The sequence below is a fragment of the Equus quagga genome, chromosome 15, assembly GCF_021613505.1.
Source record: "Equus quagga isolate Etosha38 chromosome 15, UCLA_HA_Equagga_1.0, whole genome shotgun sequence".
NCBI lineage: Eukaryota > Metazoa > Chordata > Mammalia > Perissodactyla > Equidae > Equus > Equus quagga.
This window is the reverse complement of record NC_060281.1, coordinates 36,501,695-36,523,808: the sequence shown is the minus strand read 5'-3', so window position 1 is coordinate 36,523,808 and position 22,114 is coordinate 36,501,695. Positions and strand designations below refer to the sequence as shown.

The window sequence follows — 22,114 nt, the reverse complement described above, 5'->3', positions numbered from 1 at the left end:
GGGGACAGGACCCACGGGCAGTCAGAGCTCCTGCTGCCCCCAGTTGAGGGTTAGAGCTAAATTTAAGGCATAGGTATATGATTCATCTCTTTACAAGACAAAGGAAAGAACTTGAAAAAAAGTTAAAATGGTATCAGTGCAGGTGGGGTCTGGTCATTGGGTGATCCCATGACTTTTAGACAAGAATCAAATCGGATTAAGTAAAGGTTAGAAAGGTTAGACACCACCACCCTAAACGAGTTACATGAGATTGCCAGACAGCAACCAACTTAAGTTCTTGCCTTCCCCATTAAGAGCTTCTAGAGATAAGACCATTCCCCCTTCTTCCTGGCACAGAGAGGGAGGCATCTTTACAGATAGAGGTTTCCCTTAGAAATGTAAATGTTTCCCAACAAAGGGGCAAACAAATTCCACTCCCTGGAGCCTGAATCTCATCTGTAGTTTTAAAACTAACCAGCCTAAAAATCCTCATCATAAACCATTTTAAAATTAAGCAGCCTAAAAATCCTCATCACTTTGACCACAATAACACCAGAGAAGCAGAGTGTATCTTCGTAGATAGACAGAATGGGAAGAAAAGGAGCTTTCTATATGATTGCCTCTAATTTTTTGAATGATATGTGAAGCTAGGGCACCAATTGAGTATGAAAGGTAGAGCAAAAAAATGTAGGAGATTTAAGAGTAAAAGTAAAATGAGTCTGATGTGTGATTTTTCCAATACCACCAAACAATTCTCCCATTCTCAGTGGACACTGACTAGGTGTCCTACAAATTTAATTCAATTTTAATACTATATACTTAGGGATAGCGTCAGATCCCACAGGCTAAGGGCTCAGTCCCACAAGTCTGACCCCACTTCAGATGCCAAAAACAAGTCCAGGCTGATACTTGTGTTTCTGATCAACTGGCTATAAACTGGAGGTTCCCATGAACCCCTCCTTGGAGTCAATTAATTTGCTAAAGCAGCTCACAGAACTCAGAAAAACATCTACTTATATGTTTACCAGTTTACTATAAAGGATATAATAAAGGATACAGATGAACAGCCAGATGAAGAGGTACATAAGATGAGTTCTGGAAGGGTCCTGAGCACAGGAGCTTCTGTCCTCATGGAACTGGGGTGCACCACCCTCCTGGCATGCCGGTCAATTCACCAACACAGAAACTCATCAAATCTCTTTGTTCAAGAGTTTTTTTAGAGCTTAATCTCCAGCCCCCACCTTTGCAGAGGCGGGTGGGTGGGGCTGAAAGTTACAACCCTATAATCACTCAATCTTTCTGGTGACCAGCCCCATCCTAAGGCTATGTAGGGGCCTCACTCCAAGCCACTTTATTACCATAAACTCAGGTATGCTCAAAAACAGGCTTCTTATGAGTAACAAAAAACACTCCTGTTATTTAGGAAATTATAAGGGTTTTAGGTGCTCAATGCTAGGAACCTGGGACAAAGATCAAATATAGTCTTATTATGCCACAGTGAGAAATAGCCATTATTAAGAGAGGGAAAGCAAATTCACTAGGGAACAATATTGGGATTGCTAGGCAGCATTGTCTACCTATTTAGTATTTATTGCTGTCAATTTAAAATGAGTCCCATAGGGTGGTTGGGGTGTTCTTCTTTGGAAAATTGTTACCTCTTATGCATTACCATGAAATAAGTGTGTAGTTAGTTTTAACATTGATTGAGTACCTTGCCAAGAAAGCCTAGAGCAAGGAAAGAAGGGAAGTTGACTTACGGATATTTACAAAGAGTTTGAAGAATTTCTGGAGATGCATACTAGAGTGAATGAGTGGCAAAGCAGTATATGGTTTTGAGAGATAATAGAGGGTAGCTTTAAGAGTGCTTAATGATTGATTAGATGTCTGTGGGAGGCACAGGGCAGGGTATTTATCGAACAATGAAGTGGAGATATACTGTAGGCTCTATGGATTTGACTCTTGTGAGAGTGATAGGAACTCAAGATGTATATTTGAGAAATACCAGCAAAAGAAAGAAAAAAGAAATAGCTTATAGAGGGTATTTAGAGCAATTGTATATAAGAGTCCTTAGGAAGAAGGTGTAGAGTTTGAAGAAAGAATGTCTGTGTCTGAACTCTGAAAAAATCAACATTTAAGCAAAAAAGGAAGAGTTGAACAAGTAACTTCAGTGAAATAAATTCAAGGTGTTACCTTTGAAAGACAGGGAAAAGCATTTCAAAAGAACGGTCATTAGATCAAATACTGTAATGTGTCTCATAAAGTGAAGACTAATATGCCCATCAGTTGTAGAGAAGAAGGAATTATTGGTTGCTCTGGTAACCAATTGACTAGAGTTCTAGGCATTAAGATCATATTCAGAGGATTGAGAAGAGAGAGTGAGATGAGAAATGAAGACACAATATAGAGAGGTGTGTTTCAAGAAATGTGGCTAGAATTGAGAGGGGAGAAGAGAGAGAGGTGACTATAGGAGAACACGGAGCCAGGGGAGATTTTTGGTATGGAAGAAATATGAACTATTTTAAATAATAAGAAGCCAGTAGAGAGGGAGAGATTGAAGATATGAGAGGGTAAGAATAATTGATGGAGCAAGGTCCCTCTGAAGGCAGGACATGATGGCCTAAGCACAGTTGGCTGACTAGCCCTAGATGGGTTACAGTCTTGCCACCAGAAGTGTAGCATAGAGACCAGCAGCATCAGCATCACCTGGGAGCTAGTTATAAATGTAAAATCTCAGGCTTCACCCCAGACCCGAGGAATTTTCATTTTAGCAAAATTCAGAGGTGATGTGTATGGACATTCAAGCTTGAGTAGCACTGAGACAAGGGATATTTCTTCCATTTTACCAGATCATAATGAAAAAAGGAGGAATACACATATAAGCACATTTTTTAAGCTGCTGAAGGAAATTAAGATAGCTTTTATTTGATGGCATTTTTATGTTTAAAGTAGGAGGCAAAGTCAGCTGAAAGGACAGAAAGCAGGATTAGACGTTCAAGAGAGTGAAGAAGTTTTGAAGTAGCTATTGTAAATCCTATTAGGGAAATGCAAAAGGAAGGTGGAGTAACATTGGGAGTAACAAATGAGTCACCTTGCCCCTCTGTGCTTCAGTTTCCTTGCCTCTGAAATCAAGGGTTGGAGTGAACTTCCCTTAAGTCCTATCCAGACTCAAAGTAACAAAGGCTATAATGATTCCATTAATCTTGCTCTTTCTCTCCTCTGTGAAGATGACACCAAGTTGAATCCCTATGTAGGAGGAGATGATGAGTACAGAATTACCTCTTGGACCCATCCCAGAAGAGGGTGCAGCAGTCATCTGGCCTCTTTGCTTTTATTCTGAATGGATGAGGGGAGAAGCAACAGCAGCCTAAGCTTCCCAGAACTTGTGATGGGTTTGAAGGCAGGGGAGATTCCGGGAACAGGCCTCCTAGACTAGGCAGTGAAGGCCTAGTTAATATTTAGAGTGGCACTTATCTTCGTAGAGATGTGATATTTTCCAGCAGTACTCAGTAGTCTTAGTACAGTGAATAAGAAGACAGATTTGGAATCATCTACAGTTAGACTTCTGAGGGAGGATGTTCAGTATAAAACAAAGGAGTGTGAGGACATTGTCAAAATGTGGCTGAAGTGAAGAATCAAAAAGTCTAAGATCTAGGGCAGACCCGGTGCCATAGTGGTTAGGTTCCCACACTCCACTTCTGTGGCCTGGAGTTCACTGGCAGGATCCCAGTACAGACCTACACACCACTCATCAAGCCATGCTGTGGAGGCATCCCGCATACAAAACAGAGGAATATTGGCTCCTACGTTAGCTCAGGGACAATCTTCCTCAAGCAAAAAGAGGAAGATTGGCAACAGATTTTAGCTCAGGGTCAACAACAACAACAAAAAATCTCAGATGGATATGTGTCTTAGTCTATTTTGGCTGCTATAACAGAATACCACAGACTAGGTGGTTTATAAACAACAAAAATTTATTTCTTACAGTTCTGGAAGTTGGGATATCCAAGATCAAGGTGCCGGTACGTTCAGTGTCTGATGAGAACCCACATTCTAGTTCATAGATAGCCATCTTCTTGCTGTGTCCTTACATACAGAAAGGGATGAGGGAGCTCTCTGTGGTCTCTTTTATAAGGACACTAACCCCATTGATGAGAGCTCCCCCCCCTCATGACCCAGTCACCTCCTAAAGGCCCCATCTCCTAATACTATCTCATTAAGGATAAGGTTTCAACATATGAATTTTGGGAGGACACAAACTTTCAATCTATAAGAATATGGAAGGAAGAAAGGGTAGGAACAGAAGACTCATGAGGAAAAAGAAATGTCAAGGAAATGGAAGTTTCAATTAAGTAGAAACACAGAAGTTGTGGAAGTAAGTGGTTGAGGTTGCTAGAAAAGATAGAAGATTGGGATTGGTAAACAGGATACTGTGGTACGCAGAAAAACGTGTTCCCCTCCATCCCAAAATACATTCTTGTACTAATTTCCAAAACCTGTGGATATGTTACCTACATGACAAAGGGGACTTCAAAGATTGATTAATTTAAGGATCTTGAGATGGAGAGATTACTCTGGATTATACAGGTTGCTTTTTTTAAGTGTATTTTTAAATGTGAACAGAAACAAAAAAGTGAGTTACTGTTATTATATTATCAATATTACAGAGTTCTAAACTGAATCGAGGAATGAACGTAAGTGCAATGCAGTAATCATGTAAATTAAAAATGTAAATTAAAAATCCATTTAATTACAATTGTCCAGAATGCAACCTCAATTGGATCCCCAGTGCTATCAGGCAATCTTTTATGGGTTTCTAACCAATTCTGACTTCCACTTCCACAAGCTATTCCTAACCTTTACTACTTTCCCAGACCCCTTGCACTGGGCCATGACCAGCTCTCCTGCACAGAAACGTTGAGTAAAGCCAAAGGTGCAATGAGAAATAAAATGGTAACTAGGTTAGAAATTATAGCATATGAAGAAATTCTTCTTATGGTCCTAGGGTGGACCTTTGAATACCGATATGCAACTAGTACGTCAATACTAAAAAAAGCATGCTACCTTCTACCTTCCCTTCACCCTAAAAAAAATTGCTGAGGTATTTTATTTTTATTGATTATTTTCCAGTGAAACGTGGGAAGGGATAGGACCTCATTTAATTGAGTTAAGCCATTCTTTGATATGCAGCTGTATTCCCTCTTCCTGGACGCGTTCATGGGATGAATTTACTTCTGAATTGTCCCTGCCGTTTTAGTACTGTTTACTGCATAATAATACACCTCAGGGAAGTCTCCAGGAAGCAGGGAATATGGCGGTGGTTAGTTAACCAAGCGGAAGAACAGTAAATATACCGATGGGAAATAGCTCGACTTAAAATAAATGACATGGCAAAAATGAGAAAGGACTAAAATATTTTATTTAATAATTAAAAGCCAGAGCCTGAATTAGGCAAAAGCCAAGAACAAGAAACTCCGTTGGAGATGCCGGGGATCGAACCCGGGGCCTCATACATGCGAAGCATGCGCTCTACCACTGAGCTACATCCCCTAGCAAAGGACGGTTGTCAGGTAGGATTCCTGTCCTGATAAAATCTAGGAGCATTTAGAATAATTATTTTGTGTTCAACCATAGAGTGGTCATCTTTCAGAATGAATTACACCTAACGCTTCGTTCAGATTACATCCAAGTAGCCTCCTTCCGAGACACACCGACAACATCCAGCTCGGTATCGTTACTGAGCAGAGCACAATTTTAGTAGCTTCAGCACAATTGTTTTTCCTCCTTTAGGCCACGTCGAATCCCAAGAGGAAAGAATTAAGAGATTTTTCAGAACGCTTGGAAGAATGTTCTGAGAGCCAAATTTCTTGCAGCAGACTGAGTCGAAGGGTCAAATGAATATTTGAAGCTGCCGCTCGCAACTTCATCCTGCTGGGATAAAAACTGTCCAGATAGATGAAAACGTGAAAATTCTGCCCTGATCTTTGGTGTCAGAGCCAATGGCTCGGCCCACACAGACCATCTAGCCCACCTGACCCCGGAGCGATTGTCTGTGAACTTTGGCTTCATGGAGAATCTTGAATTTAAGAAGCCTGCATTTCTTTGTTTCACCCTTTCCTTTATCCACTTGCCAGATTCTCATCCCTCTTACATCTCCTGGAATCTCTGCAAGGCTACTGTGCGGAAGAATGAACCTGGGCAATTCCGCCTAAGCCGGGATCCCACTTCTCCCGGAGCGGACCACAGCAGCAGCCTCAGCTGTGCGGCTGCGATCCGCTCAAAGCGCTTCCCTGACCCAGACCCAGAGGCAGCAGCCCGGGGCTCGTAGTTTTTGTCTCTTGCTTCAGAAGTTATACAGCATAGAATAGCAACACTTCAAAAGTAAAAATGACAACACCAAAGGCACGATCTATGAAAAAAGTAATTAAGTTGGACTTTAATAAAATTTAAAACTTCTGTTCTGCAAAAAACACTCTCAAGAGAATGAGAAGACAAGCCACAGACTGGGAGAAAATATTTCCAAAAACACCTATCTATAGAGGACTGGTATCCAAAATTTACAAAGAACTGTTAAAACTCAACAAGGAAATGGACAACTAATTTAAAAAACAGGAAAAAATGGACGCTTCACCAAAGAAGATATACAGATGTCAAATAAGCATATGAAAAGATGCTCCACATCATAGTCATCAGGAAACTGTAAACTAAAACAGTAATGAGATACTGCTACACACCTACTAGAATAGCCAAAATCCTCAACACTGACAACACCAAATGCTGGGGAGGATGTGGAACAACAGGGACTCTCATTTATTACTGGTGGGAAACCATTATGTGCGATACTATACCAGTATTTGTCAAAACTCAGATGGTACAACACCAAAAGTGAACCCTAATGTAAACTATGGACTGTGGGAGATAATGTGTGCCAATGTAGGTCTTCCTTCTGTATACCTTTTATTTCTTTATCTTGTCTTATTACATTAGCTAGTACTTCCAATATGATACTGGAAAGGAATGGTGAGGGGGAACATATTTGCCTTGCCGCTGATCTTAGCTGGAAGCTTTGAGTTTCTCACCATTAAGTACCATGTTAACTGTAGAGTTTTTGTAGATTTTCTTTATCAAAATGGTGTTTGAGATTTATGAAAACAAAACAGAGTGCTTCAAAAACACAAGTAAATTTTTTATAACTTTGGAGTGGGGAAGACCATTCCACTTGTGATTCAAAAGTCCAAAATTATTTAAAGGAAAATATTGACAAGTTTGATTTCAAGAGAGCTTCTGAAAAAGTGGTAAGAATATAGGTAGTTTTTCTTTAGTATAGTTATCCTTTTCTTAACTTTCCAAATTTTCTTTCCTTACAGGAGGCTAACACCTTGCAGTAACTAGCAAGGGACCAGACAAATATGAGCTCTAGAAGTATTTGATTTGGGGATAAATTTTACACTTTTCCCCCTTACTTTAAAAGAAATATATATTCCTTGCAGAAAATATGGGAAAATGCAGATAAGCAAGAAGGTTAAGATAAAAATCAGGAGAAATTCCACCACTTAAAAATCTGTCAACATTTTGTTGTATGTGATTCCAGTATTTTTCCCTGTCTGTGTATGTGTTTGTGTGTTTCATTTTTTAAAAAAACTGGAATTATATTGTCATATATATTTTTTAATTTAGTAGAGTTATTCTGTTTTCTGTCAGCCCCACAAAGCTGTGAGTTCCTTCACGTTAGGGACTGCGTCTTATTCACCTCTGCATCGCCAATGTCTCAAACCTCATTTTTAGTAGTTGTGTAATATCACATTGTATTAATGTACTATAATTTACCCCATGGCATTAAATTAAAATAAACAAAAGAGTGAGATAAAGTAAAATAAAAACAAAAAAGTTTAAATGATTGGAAAGCAAAAAACAAAATAGTCATTGTTCACAGACAATACAGCCAAGCAGAATAAAGTCAAAAAGGACATTCAGTGGACAAGAAAATGGAAAGTACTGTGAATGACCCATATCACTGGAAAAATCTTTTAGCATTATTTGGAAGTTTCCTTAAATAACATAATTGAATGGCTATCTCAGCTATCACTTATGTTTGAGCTTGCCTGTTTTACAGTCATTGCTAGCGTGCGTATCTTTGTTACAAAGGGCCACACTGCCCTACAAGAGTTAAAAATTCTCATTTGAACCACACATAGTGTTGCAAAACTTTAACAATGAAAATTACTCACCATTTTTCATATTGATCAATAAATGATTGTGATGGAAATATTGGAAAACAATGTAGATGTCTGGGTCACCAACATGAGAACAGGAGACCGCTATTTGGTGGCTGATGACTATTAGGTAGAGAGTTGCCCAAAAGTTGGCCAGCTACATTCAGTAACATGTAATTTAGTGGTTGGTCTCATAAGTACTGTAATTTCAACTAATGATGAATATAATCTACATCTATGATTACTGTTGTTGACAAAATCACAGATGCTGCTACTACTTCTGTGGTTTGCTGCCTATAGTCATATGTAAAAACAATAGTAAATTTCACTTGGAGGCTAGGAAATATAAATTTGTAATTTTTTCCATCCAAGTTCTTGAATGCCTGAAATCTATCCATGGATTCCACTGGGGATCATTGGGCTCCAGGTTAAGAACATTTGTATTATTTCATACTTACGTTATCTTATTTATCCTTCATAATGATCTTATGAGGTAAATACTATTATTATTCTTATTTAACTGCTGAGAAAATGAGAGACTGAATATTTTCTCCAAAGTCACACGACTAGTAAGTGGCAGAGCTGGGATTTGAACACAGGACAACTGATTCCAGCATGTATGTCTTTTTTTTTAATTTTAAGCTACAAGTTGATATGTATTTAGTTCCATGTATTTTTAGCAACACCACTGATCTTTCTGCCTGTTCTTGATCCAAGTATTTCTTGGTTTAATTACTGTAGATTTATAATATGTTTTATATCTACTAAGGCAAACCTTCTCTTAATATTCTACTGATATTTTTTCAATGTCCAAACTAATTGCACCTAAATTTGGGGGAGGGATTTTTAAAGTTATAGGCTAATATGGGGAGAACTGGTATTTTAAAACACTAAGCATTCTGATCTAGGAATGGGATATTCTCTCCATGCACTAGAATATGTATATAAACCCCTTATTAAGTTACTGTTGCTTTTTTATGTAACTAGTGGATACTTTAATTTATTATTAATTTATATTTTTATTAAAATTACCATATGTCTTCTTCCTATATTTTCTTCTAATTGACTGTTGCTGGTCATGGTGTTTTGAAAATGTCCACAAATTATTTAATACTCCTTCCTTCAAGAAAAGGAGGCTGGTTTCCCTTCCCTTGAGTGTGAGCCAGACTTATTGACTCTCTTCTAATGATTAGAATGAGGCAGAGGAGTTCTACAACATCAGAGACTGCATCATAACAGACAGAGTAATTTATTACGCAGCAATAGATAACTAGTACACTGATATATACATATTTCCTACTTAGCACTTGTATGAACTTTCTTTTATATGGGTTTTTAGCTCTTTTAATTTCTTTCACAATATTGCAAACTATATTATCAGAGCATAAATGTAATTTTGCCCTTATTTTTTTTTCAATATTGATGCCTCTTTTTTTAAATTATGCCATTACTGTTGCTCTCGAGTTTATCCAAACAAATTATTCTAAGATAAAGACTATGATTTAAAATGTGTATAATTTATCATGCTACAGAATTCTCTTCCCTTGCTGTTTTTCTAAGATGTGTAACTATTTTTCTAAGATGCATGTGTAACACAAGAATGAATATCAGTTTTAAGAAGTGACTTTTAGTACCTATGATAGTGTTATGAGGTATTAGATAGTATAGTCTCAAGTAAGACAAAATCTTATTTCAATGTTGAGTTCAGTATTTACTCTTGGCCATTGTTAGAATTAAATTAGATAATCCACGGACAGTCTATGGATAAATGATACTTCATGATGGGTGATTATGTATGTGTGTGTACATGTAATTTATATATAATATATAATGTTATATATGTATATGTGTGTATATATATATATTTGCTGATATCACCAAATTTATTTTCCTCTGACTGGTAAATAGGAAAGAGATTCTGAAATATTTTCCTAAATAAGTCCAATGAGAAAGTAAACATTGAGTTAATTATCACAAAGATGATAAACAAATATAGTTTCTTGTGATAAACGTAGTTCCTGCCTCAGGTTTCTCCACCCCAACTCTCATCATCATGACTCTTGATTTAGGGGAGAGTAACCTGGAAGAACCATATTACCTTCTGTCCTCTCTCAGCTCGTTATTTATACATAGTAGTTTTCAGATATTTAAGAAAGTGTCTTATTTCTTCCCTTTAATATTACTCTATTATGAGAGGTTCTTGAGAAAATTGGATTGTTAAAGCAAGTAACAGAAAGTTATTCTTCCAATCCCCAGTACACAAAGCAAGGGAGAGGCATGGGATGGCACATGTCCTGGTTGAAAAGGCATCACAGTCCTCTGTTCCAAGCCTTCATGACTGCTCTGTTTCTTCTGGTCCTTTTTTATTCCAAATGGCAGAAATGATAGGAGTTACTTGATTTAATTTCTGGCAATTGACCACATACTAAATGGAAAACTGGTACATCATTAAACAAATAACCATTGAATGCCTTCAATAAGCCTGGATTGAAAAGGCTTATGTAAAAATTGTGTAAAAAAAAACTCATATTATATTATATTATATTATATGTTTATTCTCTGTCTAATTGAACTCTGTGTCTTTTACATCTAACATATGACCTGAAACAGCAGGGAACCACTAAATTGAGCATGTGTATTTGTGAGTATAGTATCATTTTATGAGAAAAGAACTCAAGAGTTGCAGTCCTATAATCCAGATTTGTAACTTAATGCTATTTAGAAGTTGGTGAACTGGGGCAAATTTTAGAACTTATTTCATTCTCCTTTCCTTATCTGTAAAACAGGGTCATGTAAAAGAGTTTTTATAACATCAAAGGATATCATGCATGGTATGTGCAATGATATTCCAACACATGCAAATGATATTACAACATGTCTCTGGGACTCCTCCCAAAAAAGTATACAATTGGCTTCTATTTTCCCTCAGGACATAGATGGATTAGGCATATGCTTCCTATGTTTTGAGGTTTTCTTAATAGAGTACATTAGGCTGGGGTGTATTCTGTCTTCTGATTAAAAGATTGAGTTCCTCAAAAAATGCTGTAACTTGAGTTAATCCCACAGCCCTCCCTCGAATAGATGTTTCAGTAATGCTGTGCAAAGAAAGACTGGACCTTGCCGCAAAAATTCATAAAATAATTTTTGAGATATGGCTGGAGGCAAACAGGAAAAAAACCCTCCACATCAGGAATGTACAAGAGCCCTCTTGGAATCCAGTTTGCTCCGGTCATAATGCAGAGTAATGATTTACCAAGGACACTGGACATGATCCTAGTTGTGCTTTATGTCAACACACGAAGGCAAATTAAAGCCAGCCCCATTTCCCTACCCCACACAGTTCTCTCCCTCAGTGAGACCTGTCACTTTTCTGTTTCCTATTCTCACATTCTAACAGTGTGATGAGCCTTTTGGACCAAATGAGAGACAAGTTCTGCCAGATAAATGGGGTCCACCCAAGTTCAAAATCTACTTCATGGGATTTCTGTGAACATGAGCAAGAGTTTCATATGGACAAAGGAGGGCAAAAAAGAGAGAGCAATAACTTCACCTAGATCTAAGCAGTTCCTGGGATTTCGAAGGAAGTTCCAGGAACATTATGCGATCTGGAATGAAACCAGAGCCCGAGGTCACTCTAGTTCACTTCATGGTTTTCCACGAATACCATTAATGAGTTCCCAATCTTCAAATCACAATGAACTCTTTTTGATTATCACTCTACATGTAATCCCTCTCTTTTTCTGTAGCTACAAAATTAATTTCTTAAAAATCTCCCAATCACAGATTCCTGCAGAGTTGCAGTGTCAGGGATCACTGTGGTTGCCAAACTACTTTCACAAGACGGTATCTTACATTTGTAGGCATCTTAAGTTAATCGTGTTCAAACCCAAACTCCTCCTCCTTGCTGGCCCCATCTAACATCCACAAAGCAAAAGTAGAACAACCCACCACAGAGGCAGAAAAGCATTATCCTCCTCCGCAGGATCCCTCTCCGTTCTCACTTACTTCCGAGTATCACACATCTCAAGTTTATCTGATTGTCTTCATTCACAGGGTCATTAATCATTTTTCTCTCTGGCAGGTCAAATGCCCAAGATGGGGAGCAAGCACTTTTTGGGAAATGAGGTTACATGGGGAAGAAAAATTGAAAGTTGACGCCCGAACAGGGACTTGAACCCTGGACCCTCAGATTAAAAGTCTGATGCTCTACCGACTGAGCTATCCGGGCTCACACCTGCCACGTTTTTTCTACTGCCTATAAAGATAATTCATTAGGTTATTGTCAACTTTGTTTTGCCTTCTCGGACAAAGTGTTTCAAATCAATCGCGTGCAGATGTACCTCACATACTCAAACCAAAAGCAGCCAGCCGATCCCACTTCTACACTCTACACTAATCTGCTGCCATCACAACCAGACACTGGGATTGAAGCAACTTGACTACTCTTAAAAATCCAGCCACAGGGATGAGCTCTGAAGAGCTTAGCTATGGAAAGAGGCCCCATGTTGCTCTCAAAAGCCAACAGTTTGGGTAAAAATGAGTGGGATCTTCTTAGGCGACAAGAGTTTTCAGCTCACTGCACTGGACTCCAATATTTCCTCAAACCTAGAGGATGCAGAGAAAAGAAGCGGAGCTTGGACAGTCCTTCCTACTTATCTGTCCAAATCCTATTAGTGTTTAAAGATCCATATTCAAGCCCTCTTCTCCCTACTTGGCTAACTCCAAACTCACCTCATTCCTCTTCCCAATCACCCATCGCTTCACCCTTCCGCTCCGGTCCCCTCTGCCTCCCCCTGCGTGGGATCTTAGCAATAACTCAGTTCACTCCATCCAGGTTCTAGGTCAGAGTTTCCCAAACCTGACAGATTTTGAATCTGGGGAGCTTCGTTATAGCGTAAGTTGCAGTCTGGCCCTACCTGGACTTTGCTTTCGGACTTCATCCAAAACTTATATCTGGTTGTCTATCACACAAAATAGTGACAAAAGGCAGAAAGCATTGGCCCTTTGTGCCTCAGTGTCTGAGGTCTGAGATGCTCTCTGGGTGTACAAAGTATTAGTTCGTTTCACGGATGGTGCCCCAGCCCACACATCTCCCTTGCGCTCTCCTCTTCCGGAGAGAACTCCGTCTGAAAGAGGTTGTGTATTCGACCGTAGCACTCTCTTTCCTCCTCTCAGTTCCTTCCGGCTTTCAAAACAGAACCGCAGCCAAGAAACCAGCTTCCGGGTCTGAATCATATTGCTCCCCTCGGTTTGCTAGACACAGGCTGTCGCTCTGCATTTCACGCCAGGTTTTGTGAATTATTTCCGCTCCGACATCACCTCCTGAAGGACCTAAATCTCCCTCCACTCCCCTGCCCCCAACTCACCGCAGTACTTGACTTGTCTCCTTTTCTTCTTTGTATCCCTCCACCTTACCTTTGTGATCTTTTAGGCAGCTTTGAAGGCAGAGGAGGAGGAAGATAGGGGAAAGGAATCTAAAGACAAGAAAACGCCCCATTGTGGGACTTTCCCTGATGATGGAATGGAAATGCCTTCCTGAGAGCTAGTTGTGGAGCTGACCTTGGAGCAAGCTGAGAGAAGTAAGAAGATACTTGAAACAGAAATAACTGAATCCTGGGGTCCAAAATCAGTCTAAAGCCAGCCATTCTTTTGTTTTCCAGAAAAACATACCAATAACTCTTAATTCTCCAATTCCAATGGATTCCTTTCAGTCCTCTTTCTACTCTCACTTCAGGGGCCATCTCTCCCATCGCCACATGAAAATCCAAGTCTGTAGAGCAAGCTCTCTATGGAATTCCAGGCTCAGATATGACAGTGCTTAGATATTTTCATTATCTTCATGACGTTGTTCCATAGGCATTTCAAATACATCACATTCTGACAGTGCCAGAAAAGGCGGTTGTCTGTGGCAGATACTTGCCCCTTTTCCTGAGTAGCTCCAGGTTTTCTGTCTTCTCTTTCCATCGGGACCTAAATTTCCAGAGGTAACTTTTTGAGTTCTCTGCTTTGTACTCACTCCCCTCATTTTCTTCTAGGTCTCTGGCAGTCAGGAGCAGTGGAGGTACAGGGACCCTGCTGTGATGGTATGGTAAACCTGTGATACCACGGAGATTGACCAGAGAAGGAGGTCTAAGCTGAGGCCACTTGAGCCACACTGGCCATACAGAAGCCAAAGGTGAGGCTTAGCAGTCCTAGGTATTAGCCATTTCCCAGCTCTGGGAAAAGCCGCCAGACTATGTACTCCCTCAGAGACTACAGTGTCCAGAGTCCCACTGCTTTTGGAGACTTTCTTCCATGGTTCTGCCCACTGCCTTTGTTTATGTGAGTCTGCATGGAGCCTCCATATTTAAACCAGTGAGGTTACGGAGAGGGAGAGGAAAAGGATACATTGGTGCTCCTAGCTCAGGAAACATCAAGTGCAAGATTTTGTTCTCTGTCAGATTCCACCAGGAGTCACTGGACAGAAAATAAAGAGGAGAGCAACTAATTCACTGAAAAAAGGATTTGAAAACAGTCTTTACTTGGCATCTGCCCTGAAGTGAGACTGCTTTGTAAAAGCATTTCCCAGCTGAGAGTTCAAAAGAAATACTTTGGACATCTGTGCTTTGGGTGGCTGTAGTGCCTGCTGGATAAACAGGGCATCCTGAGTTAAGCATCCGTGGAGTCCTGTCTTTTTCATTTTCCTCTGTGAGTTGCTGATCCACCTCTCCAGCCCTCACAGCCTTTGTGAGGCTAAAGGGAGATCTTCTTTGTTTGTTTGTATACACAAAACAAGCTTTGCTTCCTCTTGTGAAATTCGGCTTTTACAGTTTTTCTACCACTTTGATACACAAACTAGCCTCCAAGAGAAAATGAAAATGGAACTGATTTTGATACATCCACCAAACATAGAGTCACACTTAGAAACAAAGTAGTTCTACAATTTTTATTGGCTCCTTGTTTATAGCGATACTATTTGTTTTCAGAAACACAAGAAATTTATGCACCTGTCTTTTCTTACCATTCCCTCTTCATCCCACCACCCAATCACACACACACACACACACACACACACACACACACTGACTCTGGTTGCATCCCGGAGATCTTTGGTGTGGTGTTAACTCATATATTCCCCTTTAAGACTTTACTTAAAGTTCTAAAAACAACAAACTGGAGTCAGCGGCCAAATGTAAGAAATGTAGAAAGCAAGGAATTTTAATTCATTACTCTCCAATGTCCTTGAGATTTTATTCTGGCTAAGTCTGTGTGTATGGAGCTGGACGTTTTCCATCATGTGGTGTGTGAAAATCTCCAATGAGAGTCAACTTCCCATCGACCAGAACAACCACTCTGCCAAAACCCAGCCTCGAACAAAAAAACTTTTAACTCTTTAGGCCTAATTTCCTCCCCAGTCGATCTATTGCTGACAGCTGACAGCTGACAGCCCTGAAACTTCCAACTACGTTTTCAGCGTTCGCCTTGACAGTCTCCGCATTCCTTAGCGCTGCCATTTGGGTTGTCCAGTGTCTCCCAGTCACTCACTCAAGAAAATCAGGAATCCGTTCCCTCCGCTCAACTGCGTTCATCCAGTAATTGACTGTGCTGGGTGGACCACTGGAGGGAAAGGAGAGGGCAAGAGAAGGTAGGGGCAAGGAAGTCAGGTGGAAGTTTTCTCTTGTTTTTTACATGACTCAGATCTGACTGCTCAGAGATCTAAAAGAACTAAAAGTTTTCATAAGGCTGTTTCTTTCCCCCTTTATTCTCTGTCCTGTACTTCCATGATATACCCAATAAAACTCAATTTGAATGCGCCACTTGCGGTGGCAGGCTGCTTGCTTTTGAAGTAGGAGATTCTGGTGGGGATGGTTCCTTTTTTTCCCCCTCCCTCTCCCTCTCGTCTTCCTTCTGCCGATTCTCCCCCCTCCACCCCCCAAGGGGGTGGTAAGCCCTAGGGAGCAGAAATGGGAGAACAATAAAAGCAATTCATTGACTTCCTTTTGCTGTGAACTGGAAAAATGGAGCTGGTAAAAGGAGAACTGGAGGTGCCAGGGATTGAACCAGGGACCTCGTACATGCGAAGCACGCGCTCTACCACTGAGCTACACCCCCTGACTCTGGCCGGCTTTTGCTGTTTCATAAAATATTACTTCCATTTTCCCATTTTTTTCAATTTGAGAGTTAGTTGGAGAAAGTCTACTGGGTTAAATTTCACTTTTTCTGAAATTACTGAACTGGATACTGTCTAGTGGCTTCACTAGGAGAAGAATAGATTGTAGTCCGAATAGCACGGTTTCTGACTTTAAGACCTTCCCACTCAGGTTGGCCTGCTCCAAGGTGCACTCACCACCAGATTGTTTGGGTGAAAGTTACTTGCCTCCACAAGGAAAGTCCCAAGAAAATCACGTCTCCAACATAAATCGCAGCAGTAACGATTCATATTGAAGTGCTTCTCAATCTAGAGGTAGCTGGCGGTTTCAGTTGAACTGGCGAATTGAATTGCACGCCCTGTTGGGTCGAATGCCGAGTCAGCATCCATTTTCCAGCTGACTGGCAACGCTGGTTCTTGTGTAACATGCTCTGAGATGTCCTTAGTTCTAATTCCACACTCCATCTCTGTCCCTCGCTTGAGGATTATGTCCACAAGAGTTTTAAAAACAACTTCAAAACTCTATCATCTTGAAATGAAGTGCCTTTATTTCGCCGTTCTCCTGAATGAACAGCAGCGAGGGCAGATGTAGGGCGCAGAGCAAAGTTGGGGGATAGATAGAGCAGGGACGGCAAACTGCCTTCCCTCTTAGAATCTACTGACACAATGGAAAAACCTGCTATAGAGATGAATATTTGAAAGAATAAAGTCAAAGAGCCCTGGAAACCATCAAGTGGTGCCATAGATGAATTGGAAAATGCGGTGGAGTCCTGGATACTGCAAAACAAATAGGATTAGATTGCCTGGGGAGGAGCAGAGGTAATGGCCGCCTTGCTCCCTGGATGCTCTCAGCTTAGCGTCTTACCGCTAAAGATCTAGATGTTAACTTGAAACACTAAGGCTGCTTCTTTATCCAAGAGCCTCCGCATAGTATTGACAAAAGTATTTCGGGCAGATTTTCATTTAAAGTCTTAAAAACTTAAGTGTTTGCTGGTGAAGGCAAAGAAGATTGAAGGCGCACAATTCTGATTCTCGTCGTCTTAGTCCTCTGGAAGATTTACTTGAGATAGTGAGTGCAGAAGGATGTTTGTGATTAGGTGACACAGGTAGAAGAATTCCTTGATGTAAATTGTGGGCCTTCCAAACTCTGGGGATCTGGGACTTTTAGCTTTTTAGTCTAGGGCTCTCTCAACTGAGATGTCACCACACCTCTACTTTCATCGACACTAATAATTTTCTCAACTTTATGGTTTGGAAAGCACTGCATTCTTTGAGAGATGTCTTCCTCTTGTTCCCTTACTCAGAAATTGGGCTAAATATCCCACCATATTTGGTGATTGATCCAAATTACTGATGCCTATGTGTGTGGAAGGGAAATGAGGGGAGATAAAAATCACGGGTAGGTTTTCTGCTCCCTAGCCTTCCAACAGGCACAACTAAGAATACAAAAGGAAACTTAACGAAGATTGCCCGAAGGTCTGTTTTACCTTCCTTTGATCCTTCTGGTTTCCCCCTCTTCCTCAGTGAACTGTGAAATGGAACCAAAGGAGCATGAGCTCCTTCGCGTGGTGGTGGCATGCTTGTTCATCTCCTTTCAGGAGATCCTGAGTGGGCATGATCTTTCCTTCTCTATCATTCCTTCCTGTCTTACTTGTGCTGATGCAACTTGGATGTGTACAGCTGTGAAATGGAAAGAGAAAAGCAGTATTGAAGAAATCCAGGAATAAACCTGGACAGTCTCCTACACATTAGCCTGTGCTCTACTACACACTCAATCCTCTATAACTGATGATTGCCCTGAGTTCTGGGTAGGATAGGATCAAACAATTGGTAGAACAAAGTTTACTGTACTTAATTTCACTATTTCAGGAAATCCTAGACTGATCTTGTTTTGCACCTATGCCATGAGAAGGATATCTAAATGCTAGACCAAAAAGCATTTCTGTTACTAAGATCCAATCTTCCCACTCCGGTCACTCCACTCCAAGGTCTGCTCACCAACAGACTACAAAGCATCAGTTCCAATTCTCCAACAGGGAGAGTCCCAGGTTAGAATATTCACTTCTGTCTCCAATTCTCTTTTCTTTCAACTTCTGCTGTGCCTACAAAATGGCGCTGTTAAAATTAAATACAAAATAGAGAGCAGACTTGAAAGTTCCCTGAACAGACAAAACCATTTAAGTCATGTAAGCAAAACTAAAATCTAGCTTGTTTCATGAACATAAGAAAAACTTACCTTAGGTTATTTCATGTAAATTCCTCTGATAATCATAAATAAACAAGTAATCTGCCTAAAAATGGTATAAGATAATCACTTTTAACCAATCCCCTGCTGGAGTCTGGAAACTCTCGTCGTAATAACCAATCACTGTAAAAGTTAAACAGCTTCCTCATTTTCGCTTTATAAGCCATCCTGTGATGTCACGCCCTTGACCTTTATATCACTTTTAAAACTGAAAGCTCCAAGTTCATAAACTGTTCTTATATGCACAACAAACTCTTACTAAATACGATATTATTGATTTGGTGGTTTTAATTTGCTATTTCTGGATTTTTGACAACACATAAGATAGTGCAGAAGGGTATAAAGATTAGCAGTGTGTTACCTCAGGGAATTTAGGCACAGGTGGGTGAAAAGAGTATTCCATAATAAATAGCAGATACATATCTTTGATTAAGTGAACAGAAGATCATGTGCACAGCTACTGTTCTTTTGGTTCATCTTGAGGGGAAACAATGACTGCATGATATTTCTTTCAGAAAAATAATCAACATTAATTTCTTTGTTCTAGATTTTAATAATTCTCCTTTAGGGACTGAGGGATCATGACTTCAAATCTCAAAAGCGCTGGGATAATATACTTATTGTAGAGGTTTCTGCCTCCAGAGCCTCATCAATATGATCTGGCTTCTAAATCTGTTATTGCCATTACCTCCTTCGGTGGTAAACAATTTTCCTATTTATATCGGGAAGTTTTCCTTTTTCCTCCTCTTTCACTTACTGCTCATTTTTCTGCTGCTTCGCCTTTTTTTCTTGCTATTTCTCTCTCTCCAAGCTTTTCTGAATTTTCAGTCTCTGTTTCCATTCAATGCCTAAGCTGAAAAAAGTTTTTTTGTCTGGGTTTGTTTTTGTTTTAATATCAGGAACTGACTTCATTTGCAACAGAGTATGGAGAAGTTCACACCCAAGGGTGCTTTCAAGAACAGTAGAGGTTGTGGTGAAGCAATTAGAACGAGATTTTTGGATTTAATGAAGGTATAGCCTAGACTGCAGGCTAGCTAGTATGCAGAGGAGAACCAGGAAATAAGACAGCTGAGAGGAGCCCTCCTGAGGACAGAACAAATACCCACTGAAGCAAGATGCTACAATGCTGGCTTTGAAGATGGAGGAAGGGACCACAACTCAAGGAATCCAAGTAATGCTTCTGTAGAAGCTGGAAAAGGCAAAGAAATGGATTCTTCCCTAGTGCTTCTGGAGGGAGTACGGCCCTGCTGACATCTTGACCTCAGCCCAGTGAAACTAACTTCTGACTTCTGACCTCCAGAACTGTAAGAGAATAGATCTGTGCTGTTTTAAACCACCAAGTTAGTGGTAATTTGTTACAGCAGCCATCAGAAGCTAAGACAGGAGTAAAGAGGTCAAGGGCAGAAACAGGTGGAAACAGTAAGGGTGAAAGACCAAATAAAACTTCCAAACTCACCTTTATCCCCCAAACACGTTAACACACAGAAGAGATTCAGAGGGATTTAGATATTTGAAAAAATAAAACCAAATAACTCTTGGAATATTTAAAAGGTACCATCTTTGGACCACAATTTGGAGGAGTTTTCTAGTTTAAAAAAAGTAGATAGAATCGGGTTGATCTAGAAAGAGCAATGGCAATGGCTTCATCATGGTGTGGTGGGTTCCCTTTGGTCTAAGCAGATGACAATTTCCCTTTATGCTCCAAAGTTATACCCTGCGGTATTTCAAGCAGGAGCTCATTTAAAGATTTAAAAAGGAATGACCAAAGTATTTTGTGGGGAAGCCAGGAATAATCAAAGGCACTGAATTGTGTTTCTCTCTATGTCAGTGCTTAGAGTAGTGACTTTATGAAATGAGTGCAAGAGGGTGCCTGTGGACTTGTGTAAATGACCTGCAAGCCTGTAATTCATTTAGACAAAAACAGACGACTTTTCCTGGGGAAGACTGTGAACTGAATGAGATCGGTAGTCCCTCCACCAAAAGCTCTCCCAACTGAACTATTTTAGCGTACCTCAACACTTCTACAAATAATTTACTCAACTGTGCAGTTTCGATGACTCAAGGATCTTTGAGAGAAGTTGTTCGCCATGGAAAGTCTACTCACTCCCTCTCTAAGAAAGAACTGGGATCACAACTCTTCATGACTGGTGACTGAAACTTCATGAGCAGCTCTCATGGTACTGATCTTTGTATTTCCCCTTTATATTTTTCTGTATAGAGCGCTGTAGGCAGAAAGGAAGGAAGGTGAAGACTCAAGAGAATATTGTATCCCAAGACTCTCCTTGATGGTGGATGGGAACTGCCACTCTGAAAGTCATCCATGACCAGTCCCTGGTGAGCCCGACAGTTACGAAAGATTCTAGTTGTATTAAGGGACCTTGCAGTTCAGAATGCAGTGTCTCTTCTCTTGAGGGTTTCAGAAACAGCAGAGTTGAATAGAGTAGATGCTGACCTTGCAGCTTAAATCTGGGAACACCGGCGGATAATAGCGCCAACCAGTTATGTAGACTACATTTCCGGCATCCTCCTGTAGGGGGTGTAGCTCAGTGGTAGAGCGCGTGCTTAGCATGCACGAGGCCCTGGGTTCAATCCCCAGCACCTCCATATGTCTCGCTTGGTAGCTCACCATAAGTATGTTATCAGCAGAAGTGAATAGTTTCTCCTCCTCTGGTGGTGGCTTTTTCATGCCGGGCGTATGTGGATGGGTGTGGAAGGATAGGGAAGCATAGGAAAAAGAAAAAGTGAAAGTTTTGTACTTCTCAGTCTGTCTATTGACAGGGGAATACCAGCTGAGAGAGACGCGGAAAGAGAAGAAATCTAAAGGAAATTATCCCAGGGCTTCTTATTCTTCTTTCGGTTGGTCTAGTTTCCCTTCCACAACTAATAATTTAATACTAATTCCTTTCAATTCCTAGGGAATTGCCTCCAACTTGACTGCTTCAACACCAAAATAACAAATGACATACGACGAATAAAACACGGAACATTCATGCGTTAGTGACATGCTTACGGCCTAGCATTCAGATTAATTACTCCTATGCGCTGAGGTACCCAGGGTGGGAGGAATCAAATTCAGTTACGACGACACATGGAGGTGCTGGGGATTGAACCCAGGGCCTCGTGCATGCTAAGCACGCGCTCTACCACTGAGCTACACCCCCTACAGGAGGATGCCGGAAATGTAGTCTACACAACTGGTTGGCGCTATTATCCGCCGGTGTTCCCAGATTTAAGCTGCAAGGTCAGCATCTACTCTATTCAACTCTGCTGTTTCTGAAACCCTCAAGAGAAGAGAGACACTGCATTCTGAACTGCAAGGTCCCTTAATACAACTAGAATCTTTCGTAACTGTCGGGCTCACCAGGGACTGGTCCTAGACGACTTCCAGAGTGGCGGTTCCCGTCTACCATCAAGGAGAGTCTCAGGATAGAATATTCTCTTGAGTCTTCAACTTCTTTCATTTCTGTCTACAGCACTCTCAGAAAAATATAAAAGGCAGTGCAGGGGGGTACAAAGACCAGTACCATGACAGCTGCTCAGGTAATTTAGGTC

At 40.5% G+C, this 22,114-nt stretch overlaps 5 non-coding genes across 5 annotated transcripts; 1 reads left to right on the top strand and 4 right to left on the bottom strand.

Moving 5' to 3' along the window:
- Nucleotides 1-5,454: 5,454 nt before the first annotated feature.
- On the bottom strand, nucleotides 5,455-5,526 carry TRNAA-CGC (transfer RNA alanine (anticodon CGC)). The gene has a single exon. It is a non-coding gene; the product is annotated as a tRNA-Ala (tRNA).
- A 6,818-nt stretch (nucleotides 5,527-12,344) lies between these two features.
- TRNAK-UUU (transfer RNA lysine (anticodon UUU)) lies at nucleotides 12,345-12,417 on the bottom strand. Its single transcript has one exon. It is a non-coding gene; the product is annotated as a tRNA-Lys (tRNA).
- A 3,791-nt stretch (nucleotides 12,418-16,208) lies between these two features.
- On the bottom strand, nucleotides 16,209-16,280 carry TRNAA-CGC (transfer RNA alanine (anticodon CGC)). Its single transcript has one exon. It is a non-coding gene; the product is annotated as a tRNA-Ala (tRNA).
- Nucleotides 16,281-21,094: 4,814 nt separating this feature from the next.
- On the top strand, nucleotides 21,095-21,166 carry TRNAA-AGC (transfer RNA alanine (anticodon AGC)). The gene has a single exon. It is a non-coding gene; the product is annotated as a tRNA-Ala (tRNA).
- Nucleotides 21,167-21,651: 485 nt separating this feature from the next.
- On the bottom strand, nucleotides 21,652-21,723 carry TRNAA-AGC (transfer RNA alanine (anticodon AGC)). Its single transcript has one exon. It is a non-coding gene; the product is annotated as a tRNA-Ala (tRNA).
- Nucleotides 21,724-22,114: the final 391 nt, after the last annotated feature.